The following is a 14,831-nucleotide window of genomic DNA, read 5'->3' as shown; positions in this document are numbered from 1 at the left end:
GTGGCCAGACGTCTTATCCCTTGTCAAACACGACAACAATGATAACAATGTGCATGCAAATACATGATTTTTTTTATAAAAGCAGCAGTTGATAGCACTAATTGTAGATCTAAAATCCAGTCAGGGTAGGGTACAAACGAGTTTAAGGACAACATGGTACCTCGAGATATAGCTTGCAAATGGGTAAGTTACATATAACACATATTCTTGGCTCATGGGCGTATGTCTATGCATTAGCAATTACCCGACACACAGCTCCACGTTTTCACTTTGAAAGACATCAGCACGGTGGCCGAGTGGTTAAGGCGTTGGACTTAAGATCCAATGGACGTATGTCCGCGTGGGTTCGAACCCCACCTGTGCTAACTTCAGTATTTTTAATGTGTAATTATTGACATGAAATGTTGATTTCAACTTATTTTCTCAGTGAAACCATCCACTTGAGATTTTTTGAATGCATTAAAAATGGGACTGCTATTGACATATTCTTCCTCGAAACATGATTATCGTTTTAGTTATTTTTCAAAACAAAATGTCCAAAAGAATATTTCGAGCGTGCCAGGATTCGAACCTGGAATCTTCTGATCCGTAGTCAGACGCGTTATCCGTTGCGCCACACGCCCACTGGAAGTAGGGGCTTCTATTTGGGCTTTACCCTGTGCTCTTTTACAATACATTGTCTGGTCTCCTGCATGGCATTAATCTCTCATTTGTGTTTTATTCTTGCACGCTGCAAGTGCTATGTGTTGCCAAAACATGTTTGCATTGACAAAGGTCAGTTCATTTTGACGATGACATTCCATAACAAAACGCCAAAACATAGGTTCTAGCGTGCCAGGATTCCATGTTGCCATCTTTGTAACAGTGGTCAGACGTCTTATCCCTTGTCAAACACGACAACAATGATAACAATGTGCATGCAAATACATGATTTTTTTTTTTTTCATAAAAGCAGCAGTTGATAGCACTAATTGTAGATCTAAAATCCAGTCAGGGTAGGGTACAAACGAGTTTAAGGACAACATGGTACCTCGAGATATAGCTTGCAAATGGGTAAGTTACATATAACACATATTCTTGGCTCATGGGCGTATGTCTATGCATTAGCAATTACCCGACACACAGCTCCACGTTTTCACTTTGAAAGACATCAGCACGGTGGCCGAGTGGTTAAGGCGTTGGACTTGGTTACCTCCCTTGGTGAGGTGGTGTGAACACGGTGATTTGCAGTGCTCTGATATTTTCAGTAAGTACTTCATCGGTTGTGAAGATTCTTGTCTCATCTCTTGAACAAATGGTACATTATGGTTTATGGTTAGTCGGAAACGTTTGTTTATTGAAAAAGTAGACTATGAGCCACCAGGCTGGGGGGCAAAGGCCACCCCCTAGTCAGGTAAACAAGGAAAATGGCCGACCTCGTGTCTATCAGAAAGAGAACGTTATTCGAGTGCAGTTTGGGAGTCATGTTCGCCCGAAAGCGTTTGACGTATGCAATGCTCTTGAACTTGAATTGGGGGACAACACTGTTTATTGTTGCACACCAAGACACAATTATTATGAAATTACCTTAGCGGAGAATTCGCTCGTAAAATCACTGGGTGATGGGCTAATTGTCAACAATGAGGTGTATGATATCACACCTTTAGTAAATGACAAAGTTGTTGTGTCATTCATGAACTTGCCCAACTACACAACAGATGGAGAAATAACGGAAGTTCTACATTCGTTTGGAGTATATGAAGTTGACACCATCCGCAGACGAAAAATACCTGGTACTAACTGGGAAGATGGAACCAGGTACACACAGGTAAAGTTTCCCACAGGAATTCATAGTCTTCCATACAGCATTAAATTTAAAACGCATGGAGGATTTGACTTCTTCAGAGTTCCCCATAATGATCAGGTGAAAGTATGTCATCATTACGTTGGACAAGGGCATAAACAACAAAACATTTCATCTTAAAAGCAGTGATGCTCTGACTTCTATCATTCAACAGCATAGCATGGTTGACGTTTGGAGACACAAAAATTATGATAAAAAGGAATTCTCCAGAATCCAAAGTGTAAATGGTGTTTTAAAACAATCCAGAATTGATTTTTTTCTTTTGTCTAGACACCTTTTAAACAATACCATAAATTGTTATATTAAATACTGCAAGATAAGTGATCACAACATTGTGTCACTTAAACTTGATTTGAGTGATATTGAAAGAGGTCCTGGAATTTGGATTTTAATAATGAGCTTTTGGAAGATGGTATATTTTTTTATAAAATTCATAGCATTGTTGAGGAAGCTCAAACTTGTCCACTTTTTGAAACAGAACCACTCATCTGGTGGGACAACTTGAAATATCAAATGAAAAAGTTCTCAAAATATTATTCTAGTAAACGAAGTAAGTTGGCAAAGACTGATTATTACAAAACTCAAAATAAACTTCGAAATGAATATCACAAATTAGCTACTATACCTGGTTATGAATCTACACAACTGTGTGATTTAGAAAAGAAAATGGAAGATTATGACAATATTACTTGCAAGGGTGCTATTTTAAGATCAAAAGCACAATTGACTCTTGAGTCAGATCGATGCACTTCATATTTTTTGAATTTGGAAAAATCCAAGCAACAAGCTAACTCGATCAAAGAGCTCATTGCTGAAGATGGAACATTGTTGCGAACGACGGAAGACATTGTAAACGCTGCACAATCTTTCTATGAAAAGTTATACACAAATGAAGCACTTGATTATTATAAGGAACAGGAAGTTGTAAATATGATACACAAATCTATCAATGATGAACAGAAAGAATATTGTGATCTTCCTATTTCTGTAGAACAAATGACAGATGCACTGAAAGGAATGAAACGTAACAAAACTCCAGGTCCTGATGGTCTGACTGTTGAATTTTACCTGAGGTTTTGGGAGATTTTATGTCCTCTTTTTCATCATGTCACTAAGAGTATTTTTGAAGAGAAGGAATTATCTCGTTCTATGAAAGCTAGCGTCATTAGTTTGTTCTATAAAAAAAGGTGATAAAAAAGGATATAAAATGTTACAGACCTATTTCACTAATTAATGTTGATTGTAAATTAATATCACGCACATTGTCATTAAGACTAAAGTCTGTATTGTCAGATATTATCTCCCTGAACAAACATGTTGTGTACCTGGGAGAGACATTGCGCACAATTTACATTCTTTGAGAGATATAGTTGATATTGTTGATCATGAAGATGAGGATGCGTTTTTGATCAAAATAGATCAAGAGAAAGCTTTTGACAGAGTTTCACACAGTTACATGTTAGATATTTTACAGAAATTCAATTTTGGGGATCATTTTATAACTTGGGTAAAAAAATTTTATATACAGACATTAAAAGTTCTGTCAAGTGTAATGGACATTTAAGTCCATATTTCAAATTATCACGTGGAGTAAGGCAGGAGATCCGATGAGCTCGATGTTATTTGTTCTTATATCAGAACCATTAAATTTGTTGATAAAACACAACCCTCTCATTCAAGGTATCAAAATAAAAACATTTCATCTTTAATCTATCAACATGCTGATGACACCACAATCACTGTCTCAAATGTGAGCTGTGCTGCTGAATCTTTTCGCACAGTCAACCTATATTGTCAGGCAACGGGTGCCAAAATCAACGTTGAAAAATCTGAAATTTTGTTATTGGGCAAAAATAGGTTTCGTGATTTTTTAATCCAACTCCCGGTTAAAGTTAAGAGAGATTGTATAGAAATACTAGGCATTTACTTTGGTACGGATAAAACACTGTGTGAAACACTAAATTGGGAAAAGAAAATACTAAAAATACAAATGCTATTAAATTCTTGGCTTCGAAGACAACTGACTTTACAAGGCAGAGCCATTGTAATAAATGTACTTATGAGCTCTCGCTTGTGGTATATGTTTACTGTAATACCTGTTCCACAGTGGGTTGAAAATAAATTTGCTCAGATGTTTAGGAAGTTTTTGTGGCACAATAAGACTGCCAAAATAGCATTTGATACTTGCATTGGTGTTTGTGTTGATGGAGGTTTAAATCTTCCAAGCTTACGTTTAAAAAAATATGCATTGAGGCTAAATTTGTTGAGAGCTTTCGTCAATAGCCAGCTCAGCTGTATTTGGAAACAAACCATGGAATATTTTATGTCTCATCTCCTGACAATGAACTTGGGAGTTCATGCCTTATCTCTTGAATATGATAAGTCTTACTTACAGAATATAAGCCCTTTTTATGCTGAGCTTTTCGCTGCATGGAATGAAATTAATGAAGGAAAAGACCATTACTTCGCAATATAATGGATATAATGAATCAACCACTGTTTAAAAATCCACTGATTACATTTAATGGAAAAACTCTCATGTTTCAATCGTTCATTTCAAGTGGGATTATTTGTATTAAACATATTTGCTTGGAAGTCATTCCCAAATTCATGTCTGAACAAATTATTGAGAAAATAGTCCATGACACCTTACCTGAGATAGACACAAGTACAATACAACAATGTTATAGGATTATTTTATATGCGCTTCCGTCAGAGTGGAAAAGGATCATTTTATCTGTTGTTGGCAAAAACTTCCCTCAAGGGACATTATCTGCACAATTGCTGAACAGGATGTATCTGTTGAAGTATTTACAGCTAAATATTGTTATGAAATTTTCAGGAAAAAATATTTCAAGGAACCAGTAGCTATCTGCTGGTGGGATAACATTGCCTTAGATATTAATTGGAAAGATATTTGGCTAAATGTATGGCAAACAGATAAATCATCAGATTCTGTAGAGTTAGATTTCAAAATTGCTCATAATATTGTCTTTACATATGAAAAACTCTCGAAAATTGGACTGTCAAACACAGATGTTTGCCCAGTGTGTCTAAGTGAAACAGAAGACATTTTACATCTCTTCATCTATTGCAAAGAGTTATCTTCCTTGCAAACAATAGTAATTGAAATGTTGACAGATGTGTGCCATGATTCAGGGTTTACCTTTGGACAGCTGTCACTCTGGTTACTGTTCGGATTCCTACCAGAAAAGAAATTATCATGTAAACCATTCATAGATATTGTATTGTCAATATATCGTCTGTCTGTATTTAAAAGGAGAGTTATAATGACAAGTCACAACACCATCTCATTTGATGTGAGGGCATAATTCAAGACTATGATAAGGCGCCATTTTAGATATTTGCTGTTTAAATATTCGAAAGTAAATCAATCACACATCTTCATTCAAAAATACATTATGACCAACACATACATGGAGTTGAACGGAAATGAGGTTGTTCTAAACGATCCGTTACATTAAGATGCTTTTCACCGTTAAGTATATATTTCTAAGGAGTAAAACTGTTTTCACTTGAAATGTGTTGTATAGTCATAAATGCATATTGTTATAAAACTGTACAAAACTATTGAATATCTTTCCTGCCTTTAGAAATGAACTGTTAGTCGCTGCCACCTAAACTCTGTGATAACTCTTTTAAATTTTGGGTGGTAGTGTCAGCACTGTCTGCATCTGTAACAATCTCATCATGTGAATAAATGTTTTAAAGAAAAAAGGAAAAAAAGGCGTTGGACTTAAGATCCAATGGACGTATGTCCGCGTGGGTTCGAACCCCACCCGTGCTAACTTCAGTATTTTTAATGTGTAATTATTGACATGAAATGTTCATTTCAACTAATTTTCTCAGTGAAACCATCCACTTGAGATTTTTTGAATGCAGCAAAAATGGGACTGCTATTGACATATTCTTCCTCGAAACATGATTATCGTTTTAGTTATTTTTCAAAATAAAATGTCCAAAAGAATATTTCGAGCGTGCCAGGATTCGAACCTGGAATCTTCTGATCCGTAGTCAGACGCGTTATCCGTTGCGCCACACGCCCAAGAATTGCTCATAATATTGTCTTTACATATGAAAAACTCTCGAAAATTGGACTGTCAAACACAGATGTTTGCCCTTCAGTGTGTCTAAGTGAAACAGAAGACATTTTACATCTCTTCATCTATTGCAAAGAGTTATCTTCCTTGCAAACAATAGTAATTGAAATGTTGACAGATGTGTGCCATGATTCAGGGTTTACCTTTGGACAACTGTCACTCTGATTATTGTTCGGATTCCTACCAGAAAAGAAATTATCATGTAAACGATTCATAGATATTGTATTGTCAATATTTCGTCTGTCTGTATTTAAAAGTAGAGTTATAATGACAAGTCACAACACCATCTCATTTGATGTGAGGGCATTATTCAAGACTATGATAAGGCGCCATTTTAGATATTTGCTGTTTAAATATTCGAAAGTAAATCAATCACACATCTTCATTCAAAAATACATTATGACCAACACATACATGGAGTTGAACGGAAATGAGGTTGTTCTAAACGATCCGTTACATTAAGATGCTTTTCACCCTTAAGTATATATTTCTAAGGAGTAAAACTGTTTTCACTTGAAATGTGTTGTATAGTCACAAATGCATATTGTTATGAAACTGTACAAAACTATTGAATATCTTTCCTGCCTTTAGAAATGAACTGTTAGTCGCTGCCACCTAAACTCTGTGATAACTCTTTTAAATTTTGGGTGGTAGTGTCAGCACTGTCTGCATCTGTAACAATCTCATCATGTGAATAAATGTTTTAAAGAAAAAAGGAAAAAAAGGCGTTGGACTTAAGATCCAATGGACGTATGTCCGCGTGGGTTCGAACCCCACCCGTGCTAACTTCAGTATTTTTAATGTGTAATTATTGACATGAAATGTTCATTTCAACTAATTTTCTCAGTGAAACCATCCACTTGAGATTTTTTGAATGCAGAAAAAATGGGACTGCTATTGACATATTCTTCCTCGAAACATGATTATCGTTTTAGTTATTTTTCAAAAAAAAAAAATGTCCAAAAGAATATCTCGAGCGTGCCAGGATTCGAACCTGGAATCTTCTGATCCGTAGTCAGACGCGTTATCCGTTGCGCCACACGCCCACTGGAAGTAGGGGCTTCTATTTGGGCTTTTACCCTGTGCTCTTTTTACAATACACTGTCTGGTCTCCTGCATGGCATTAATCTCTCATTTGTTTTTATTCTTGCACGCTGCAAGTGCTATGTGTTGCCAAAACATGTTTGCATTGACAAAGGTCAGTTCATTTTGACGATGACATTCCATAACAAAACGCCAAAACATAGGTTCTAGCGTGCCAGGATTCCATGTTGGCATCTTCTTAACAGTGGCCAGACGTCTTATCACTTGTCAAACACGACAACAATGATAACAATGTGCATGCAAATACATAATTGTTTTTTCTAATAAAAGCAGCAGTTGATAGCACTAATTGTAGGTCTAAATTCAAGTCAGGGAAGGGTAGAAACGAGTTTAAGGACAACATGGTACCTCGAGAAATAGCTTGCAAATGGGTAAGTTACATATAAGACGTATTCTTGGCTCATGGCGGTATGTCTATGCATTAGCAATTACCCGACACACAGCTCCACGTTTTCACTTTGAAAGACATCAGCACGGTGGCCGAGTGGTTAAGGCGTTGGACTTAAGATCCAATGGACGTATGTCCGCGTGGGTTCGAACCCCACCCGTGCTAACTTCAGTATTTTTAATGTGTAATTATTGACATGAAATGTTCATTTCAACTAATTTTCTCAGTGAAACCATCCACTTGAGATTTTTTGAATGCAGAAGAAATGGGACTGCTATTGACATATTCTTCCTCGAAACATGATTATCGTTTTAGTTATTTTTCAAAATAAAATGTCCAAAAGAATATTTCGAGCGTGCCAGGATTCGAACCTGGAATCTTCTGATCCGTAGTCAGACGCGTTATCCGTTGCGCCACACGCCCACTGGAAGTAGGGGCTTCTATTTGGGCTTTTACCCTGTGCTCTTTTTACAATACATTTTCTGGTCTCCTGCATGGCATTAATCTCTCTCATTTGTTTTATTCTTGCACGCTGCAAGTGCTATGTGTTGCCAAAACAGGTTTGCATTGACAAAGGTCAGTTCATTTTGACGATGACATTCCATAACAAAACAACAAAACATAGGTTCTAGCGTGCCAGGATTCCATGTTGGCATCTTCTTAACAGTGGTCAGACGTCTTATCACTTGTCAAACACGACAACAATGATAACAATGTGCATGCAAATACATAATTGGTTTATTTTATAAAAGCAGCAGTTGATAGCACTAACTGTAGGTCTAAATTCAAGTCAGGGTAGGGTACAAACGAGTTTAAGGACAACATGGTACCTCGAGAAATAGCTTGCAAATGGGTAAGTTACATATAACACATATTCTTGGCTCATGGGCGTATGTCTATGCATTAGCAATTACCCGACACAGCTCGACGTTTTCACTTTGAAAGACGTCAGCACGGTGGCCGAGTGGTTAAGGCGTTGGACTTAAGATCCAATGCAAATACATGATTGGTTTTTTTTATAAAACTGACTGACTGAGTGAGTTTAGTTTTACGCCACTTTTTGCAATATTCCAGCAATATCATGGCGGGGGACACCAGAAATGGGCTTAACACATTGTGCCCATGTGGGGAATCGAACCCGTGTCTTCGGCGTGACGAGTCAACGCTTTAACCACTAGGCTATACCAGCGCCCTTTTTAAATTTTTTTATAAAAGCAGCAGTTGATAGCACTAATTGTAGGTCTAAATTCAAGTCAGGGTAGGGTACAAACGAGTTTAAGGACAACATGGTACCTCGAGAAATAGCTTCCAAATGGGTAAGTTACATATAACACATATTCTTGGCTCATGGGCGTATGTCTATGCATTAGCAATTACCCGACACACAGCTCGACGTTTTCACTTTGAAAGACATCAGCACGGTGGCCGAGTGGTTAAGGCGTTGGACTTAAGATCCAATGGACGTATGTCCGCGTGGGTTCGAACCCCACCCGTGCTATCTTCAGTATTTTTAATGTGTAATTATCGACATGAAATGTTCATTTCAACTAATTTTCTCAGTGAAACCATCCACTTGAGATTTTTTGAATGCAGTAAAAATGGGACTGCTATTGACATATTCTTCCTCGAAACATGATTATCGTTTTAGTTATTTTTCAAAAAAAAAAATGTCCAAAAGAATATTTCGAGCGTGCCAGGATTCGAACCTGGAATCTTCTGATCCGTAGTCAGACGCGTTATCCGTTGCGCCACACGCCCACTGGAAGTAGGGGCTTCTATTTGGGCTTTTACCCTGTGCTCTTTTTACAATACACTGTCTGGTCTCCTGCATGGCATTAATCTCTCATTTGTGTTTATTCTTGCACGCTGCAAGTGCTATGTGTTGCCAAAACATGTTTGCATTGACAAAGGTCAGTTCATTTTGACGATGACATTCCATAACAAAACGCCAAAACATAGGTTCTAGCGTGCCAGGATTCCATGTTGGCATCTTCTTAACAGTGGCCAGACGTCTTATCACTTGTCAAACACGACAACAATGATAACAATGTGCATGCAAATACATAATTGTTTTTTCTAATAAAAGCAGCAGTTGATAGCACTAATTGTAGGTCTAAATTCAAGTCAGGGAAGGGTAGAAACGAGTTTAAGGACAACATGGTACCTCGAGAAATAACTTGCAAATGGGTAAGTTACATATAAGACGTATTCTTGGCTCATGGCGGTATGTCTATGCATTAGCAATTACCCGACACACAGCTCCACGTTTTCACTTTGAAAGACATCAGCACGGTGGCCGAGTGGTTAAGGCGTTGGACTTAAGATCCAATGGACGTATGTCCGCGTGGGTTCGAACCCCACCCGTGCTATCTTCAGTATTTTTAATGTGTAATTATCGACATGAAATGTTGATTTCAACTAATTTTCTCAGTGAAACCATCCACTTGAGATTTTTTGAATGCAGAAAAAATGGGACTGCTATTGACATATTCTTCCTCGAAACATGATTATCGTTTTAGTTATTTTTCAAAAAAAAATGTCCAAAAGAATATTTCGAGCGTGCCAGGATTCGAACCTGGAATCTTCTGATCCGTAGTCAGACGCGTTATCCGTTGCGCCACACGCCCACTGGAAGTAGGGGCTTCTATTTGGGCTTTTACCCTGTGCTCTTTTTACAATACATTGTCTGGTCTCCTGCATGGCATTTATCTCTCATTTGTTTTTATTCTTGCACGCTGCAAGTGCTATGTGTTGCCAAAACAGGTTTGCATTGACAAAGGTCAGTTCATTTTGACGATGACATTCCATAACAAATCAACAAAACATAGGTTCTAGCGTGCCAGGATTCCATGTTGGCATATTCTTAACAGTGGTCAGACGTCTTATCACTTGTCAAACACGACAACAATGATAACAATGTGCATGCAAATACATGATTGTTTTTTTTATAAAAGCAGCAGTTGATAGCACTAATTGTAGGTCTAAATTCAAGTCAGGGTAGGGTACAAACGAGTTTAAGGACAACATGGTACCTCGAGAAATAGCTTGCAAATGGGTAAGTTACATATAACACATATTCTTGGCTCATGGGCGTATGTCTATGCATTAGCAATTACCGACACACAGCTCGATGTTTTCACTTTGAAAGACATCAGCACGGTGGCCGAGTGGTTAAGGCGTTGGACTTAAGATCCAATGCAAATACATGATTGTTTTTATAAAACTGACTGACTGAGTGAGTTTAGTTTTACGCCACTTTTGCAATATTCCAGCAATATCATGGCGGGGGACACCAGAAATGGGCTTAACACATTGTGCCCATGTGGGGAATCGAACCCGTGTCTTCGGCGTGACGAGTCAACGCTTTAACCACTAGGCTATACCAGCGCCCTTTTAAAATTTTTTTTTATAAAAGCAGCAGTTGATAGCACTAATTGTAGGTCTAAATTCAAGTCAGGGTAGGGTACAAACGAGTTTAAGGACAACATGGTACCTCGAGAAATAGCTTCCAAATGGGTAAGTTACATATAACACATATTCTTGGCTCATGGGCGTATGTCTATGCATTAGCAATTACCCGACGCACAGCTCCACGTTTTCACTTTGAAAGACATCAGCACGGTGGCCGAGTGGTTAAGGCGTTGGACTTAAGATCCAATGGACGTATGTCCGCGTGGGTTCGAACCCCACCCGTGCTATCTTCAGTATTTTTAATGTGTAATTATCGACATGAAATGTTGATTTCAACTAATTTTCTCAGTGAAACCATCCACTTGAGATTTTTTGAATGCAGAAAAAATGGGACTGCTATTGACATATTCTTCCTCGAAACATGATTATCGTTTTAGTTATTTTTCAAAAAAAAAAAAATGTCCAAAAGAATATTTCGAGCGTGCCAGGATTCGAACCTGGAATCTTCTGATCCGTAGTCAGACGCGTTATCCGTTGCGCCACACGCCCACTGGAAGTAGGGGCTTCTATTTGGGCTTTTACCCTGTGCTCTTTTTACAATACATTGTCTGGTCTCCTGCATGGCATTTATCTCTCATTTGTTTTTATTCTTGCACGCTGCAAGTGCTATGTGTTGCCAAAACAGGTTTGCATTGACAAAGGTCAGTTCATTTTGACGATGACATTCCATAACAAATCAACAAAACATAGGTTCTAGCGTGCCAGGATTCCATGTTGGCATATTCTTAACAGTGGTCAGACGTCTTATCACTTGTCAAACACGACAACAATGATAACAATGTGCATGCAAATACATGATTGTTTTTTTTTATAAAAGCAGCAGTTGATAGCACTAATTGTAGGTCTAAATTCAAGTCAGGGTAGGGTACAAACGAGTTTAAGGACAACATGGTACCTCGAGAAATAGCTTGCAAATGGGTAAGTTACATATAACACATATTCTTGGCTCATGGGCGTATGTCTATGCATTAGCAATTACCCGACACACAGCTCGATGTTTTCACTTTGAAAGACATCAGCACGGTGGCCGAGTGGTTAAGGCGTTGGACTTAAGATCCAATGCAAATACATGATTGTTTTTTTTTATAAAACTGACTGACTGAGTGAGTTTAGTTTTACGCCACTTTTTGCAATATTCCAGCAATATCATGGCGGGGGACACCAGAAATGGGCTTAACACATTGTGCCCATGTGGGGAATCGAACCCGTGTCTTCGGCGTGACGAGTCAACGCTTTAACCACTAGGCTATACCAGCGCCCTTTTTAAATTTTTTTTTATAAAAGCAGCAGTTGATAGCACTAATTGTAGGTCTAAATTCAAGTCAGGGTAGGGTACAAACGAGTTTAAGGACAACATGGTACCTCGAGAAATAGCTTCCAAATGGGTAAGTTACATATAACACATATTCTTGGCTCATGGGCGTATGTCTATGCATTAGCAATTACCCGACGCACAGCTCCACGTTTTCACTTTGAAAGACATCAGCACGGTGGCCGAGTGGTTAAGGCGTTGGACTTAAGATCCAATGGACGTATGTCCGCGTGGGTTCGAACCCCACCCGTGCTATCTTCAGTATTTTTAATGTGTAATTATCGACATGAAATGTTGATTTCAACTAATTTTCTCAATTGAAACCATCCACTTGAGATTTTTGAATGCAGAAAAAATGGGACTGCTATTGACATATTCTTCCTCGAAACATGATTATCGTTTTAGTTATTTTTCAAAAAAAAAAATGTCCAAAAGAATATTTCGAGCGTGCCAGGATTCGAACCTGGAATCTTCTGATCCGTAGTCAGACGCGTTATCCGTTGCGCCACACGCCCACTGGAAGTAGGGACTTCTATTTGGGCTTTTACCTTGTGCTCTTTTTGCAATACATTGTCTGGTCTCCTGCATGGCATTAATCTCTCATTTGTTTTTATTCTTGCACGCTGCAAGTGCTATGTGTTGCCAAAACAGGTTTGCATTGACAAAGGTCAGTTCGTTTTGATCATGACATTCCATAACAAAACAACAAAACATAGGTTCTAGCGTGCCAGGATTCCATGTTGGCATCTTCTTAACAGTGGTCAGACGTCTTATCACTTGTCAAACACGACAACAATGATAACAATGTGCATGCAAATACATGATTGTTTTTTTTTATGAAAGCAGCAGTTGATAGCACTAATTGTAGGTCTAAATCCAAGTCAGGGTAGGGTACAAACGAGTTTAAGGACAACATGGTACCTCGAGAAATAGCTTGCAAATGGGTAAGTTACATATAACACATATTCTTGGCTCATGGACGTATGTCTATGCATTAGCAATTACCCGACACAGCTCGACGTTTTCACTTTGAAAGACGTCAGCACGGTGGCCGAGTGGTTAAGGCGTTGGACTTAAGATCCAATGGACGTATGTCCGCGTGGGTTCGAACCCCATCCGTGCTATCTTCAGTATTTTTAATGTGCAATTATTGACATGAAATGTTCATTTCAACTAATTTTCTCAGTGAAACCATCCACTTGAGATTTTTTGAATGCAGAAAAAATGGGACTGCTATTGACATATTCTTCCTCGAAACATGATTATCGTTTTAGTTATTTTTCAAAACAAAATGTCCAAAAGAATATTTCGAGCGTGCCAGGATTCGAACCTGGAATCTTCTGATCCGTAGTCAGACGCGTTATCCGTTGCGCCACACGCCCACTGGAAGTAGGGGCTTCTATTTGGGCTTTTACCCTGTGCTCTTTTTACAATACATTGTCTGGTCTCCTGCATGGCATTAATCTCTCATTTGTGTTTATTCTTGCACGCTGCAAGTGCTATGTGTTGCCAAAACATGTTTGCATTGACAAAGGTCAGTTCATTTTGACGATGACATTCCATAACAAAACAACAAAACATAGGTTCTAGCGTGCCAGGATTCCATGTTGGCATCTTCTTAACAGTGGTCAGACGTCTTATCCCTTGTCAAACACGACAACAATGATAACAATGTGCATGCAAATACATGATTGTTTTTTTTTTTATAAAAGCAGCAGTTGATAGCACTAATTGTAGGTCTAAATTCAAGTCAGGGTAGGGTACAAACGAGTTTAAGGACAACATGGTACCTCGAGAAATAGCTTGCAAATGGGTAAGTTACATATAACACATATTCTTGGCTCATGGGCGTATGTCTATGCATTAGCAATTACCCGACACACAGCTCGACGTTTTCACTTTGAAAGACGTCAGCACGTTGGCCGAGTGGTTAAGGCGTTGGACTTAAGATCCAATGGACGTATGTCCGCGTGGGTTCGAACCCCACCCGTGCTAACTTCAGTATTTTTAATGTGTAATTATTGACATGAAATGTTGATTTCAACTAATTTTCTCAGTGAAACCATCCACTTGAGATTTTTTGAATGCAGAAAAAATGGGACTGCTATTGACATATTCTTCCTCGAAACATGATTATCGTTTTAGTTATTTTTCAAAAAAAAAATATTCAAAAGAATATTTCGAGCGTGCCAGGATTCGAACCTGGAATCTTCTGATCCGTAGTCAGACGCGTTATCCGTTGCGCCACACGCCCACTGGAAGTAGGGGCTTCTATTTGGGCTTTTACCCTGTGCTCTTTTTACAATACATTGTCTGGTCTCCTGCATGGCATTAATCTCTCATTTGTTTTATTCTTGCACGCTGCAAGTGCTATGTGTTGCCAAAACAGGTTTGCATTGACAAAGGTCAGTTCATTTTGACGATGACATTCCATAACAAAACAACAAAACATAGGTTCTAGCGTGCCAGGATTCCATGTTGGCATCTTCTTAACAGTGGTCAGACGTCTTATCACTTGTCAAACACGACAACAATGATAACAATGTGCATGCAAATACATGATTGTTTTTTTTTTATAAAAGCAGCAGTTGA

The 14,831-nt window shown here is 38.4% G+C and overlaps 18 non-coding genes across 18 annotated transcripts; 8 read left to right on the top strand and 10 right to left on the bottom strand.

Moving 5' to 3' along the window:
• Window positions 1-282: 282 nt before the first annotated feature.
• Trnal-uaa lies at window positions 283-365 on the top strand. Its single transcript has one exon. It is a non-coding gene; the product is annotated as a tRNA-Leu (tRNA).
• Window positions 366-550: 185 nt separating this feature from the next.
• Trnar-acg lies at window positions 551-623 on the bottom strand. Its single transcript has one exon. It is a non-coding gene; the product is annotated as a tRNA-Arg (tRNA).
• Window positions 624-5,836: 5,213 nt separating this feature from the next.
• Trnar-acg lies at window positions 5,837-5,909 on the bottom strand. Its single transcript has one exon. It is a non-coding gene; the product is annotated as a tRNA-Arg (tRNA).
• A 1,028-nt stretch (window positions 5,910-6,937) lies between these two features.
• Trnar-acg lies at window positions 6,938-7,010 on the bottom strand. The gene has a single exon. It is a non-coding gene; the product is annotated as a tRNA-Arg (tRNA).
• A 528-nt stretch (window positions 7,011-7,538) lies between these two features.
• Trnal-uaa lies at window positions 7,539-7,621 on the top strand. Its single transcript has one exon. It is a non-coding gene; the product is annotated as a tRNA-Leu (tRNA).
• A 185-nt stretch (window positions 7,622-7,806) lies between these two features.
• Trnar-acg lies at window positions 7,807-7,879 on the bottom strand. Its single transcript has one exon. It is a non-coding gene; the product is annotated as a tRNA-Arg (tRNA).
• A 992-nt stretch (window positions 7,880-8,871) lies between these two features.
• Trnal-uaa lies at window positions 8,872-8,954 on the top strand. Its single transcript has one exon. It is a non-coding gene; the product is annotated as a tRNA-Leu (tRNA).
• Window positions 8,955-9,141: 187 nt separating this feature from the next.
• On the bottom strand, window positions 9,142-9,214 carry Trnar-acg. Its single transcript has one exon. It is a non-coding gene; the product is annotated as a tRNA-Arg (tRNA).
• A 528-nt stretch (window positions 9,215-9,742) lies between these two features.
• Window positions 9,743-9,825, top strand: Trnal-uaa. Its single transcript has one exon. It is a non-coding gene; the product is annotated as a tRNA-Leu (tRNA).
• Window positions 9,826-10,010: 185 nt separating this feature from the next.
• On the bottom strand, window positions 10,011-10,083 carry Trnar-acg. The gene has a single exon. It is a non-coding gene; the product is annotated as a tRNA-Arg (tRNA).
• Window positions 10,084-11,071: 988 nt separating this feature from the next.
• On the top strand, window positions 11,072-11,154 carry Trnal-uaa. The gene has a single exon. It is a non-coding gene; the product is annotated as a tRNA-Leu (tRNA).
• Window positions 11,155-11,343: 189 nt separating this feature from the next.
• Window positions 11,344-11,416, bottom strand: Trnar-acg. The gene has a single exon. It is a non-coding gene; the product is annotated as a tRNA-Arg (tRNA).
• A 995-nt stretch (window positions 11,417-12,411) lies between these two features.
• Trnal-uaa lies at window positions 12,412-12,494 on the top strand. Its single transcript has one exon. It is a non-coding gene; the product is annotated as a tRNA-Leu (tRNA).
• A 187-nt stretch (window positions 12,495-12,681) lies between these two features.
• Trnar-acg lies at window positions 12,682-12,754 on the bottom strand. The gene has a single exon. It is a non-coding gene; the product is annotated as a tRNA-Arg (tRNA).
• Window positions 12,755-13,280: 526 nt separating this feature from the next.
• Trnal-uaa lies at window positions 13,281-13,363 on the top strand. The gene has a single exon. It is a non-coding gene; the product is annotated as a tRNA-Leu (tRNA).
• Window positions 13,364-13,548: 185 nt separating this feature from the next.
• Window positions 13,549-13,621, bottom strand: Trnar-acg. The gene has a single exon. It is a non-coding gene; the product is annotated as a tRNA-Arg (tRNA).
• A 530-nt stretch (window positions 13,622-14,151) lies between these two features.
• Window positions 14,152-14,234, top strand: Trnal-uaa. Its single transcript has one exon. It is a non-coding gene; the product is annotated as a tRNA-Leu (tRNA).
• Window positions 14,235-14,420: 186 nt separating this feature from the next.
• On the bottom strand, window positions 14,421-14,493 carry Trnar-acg. The gene has a single exon. It is a non-coding gene; the product is annotated as a tRNA-Arg (tRNA).
• Between the last annotated feature and the right edge of the window lie 338 nt (window positions 14,494-14,831).

Source organism: Haliotis rubra, unplaced genomic scaffold, assembly GCF_003918875.1.
Source record: "Haliotis rubra isolate DU_JTF1 unplaced genomic scaffold, ASM391887v1 Scf1488, whole genome shotgun sequence".
NCBI lineage: Eukaryota > Metazoa > Mollusca > Gastropoda > Lepetellida > Haliotidae > Haliotis > Haliotis rubra.
This window is presented reverse-complemented; position numbering and strand designations above follow the sequence as displayed.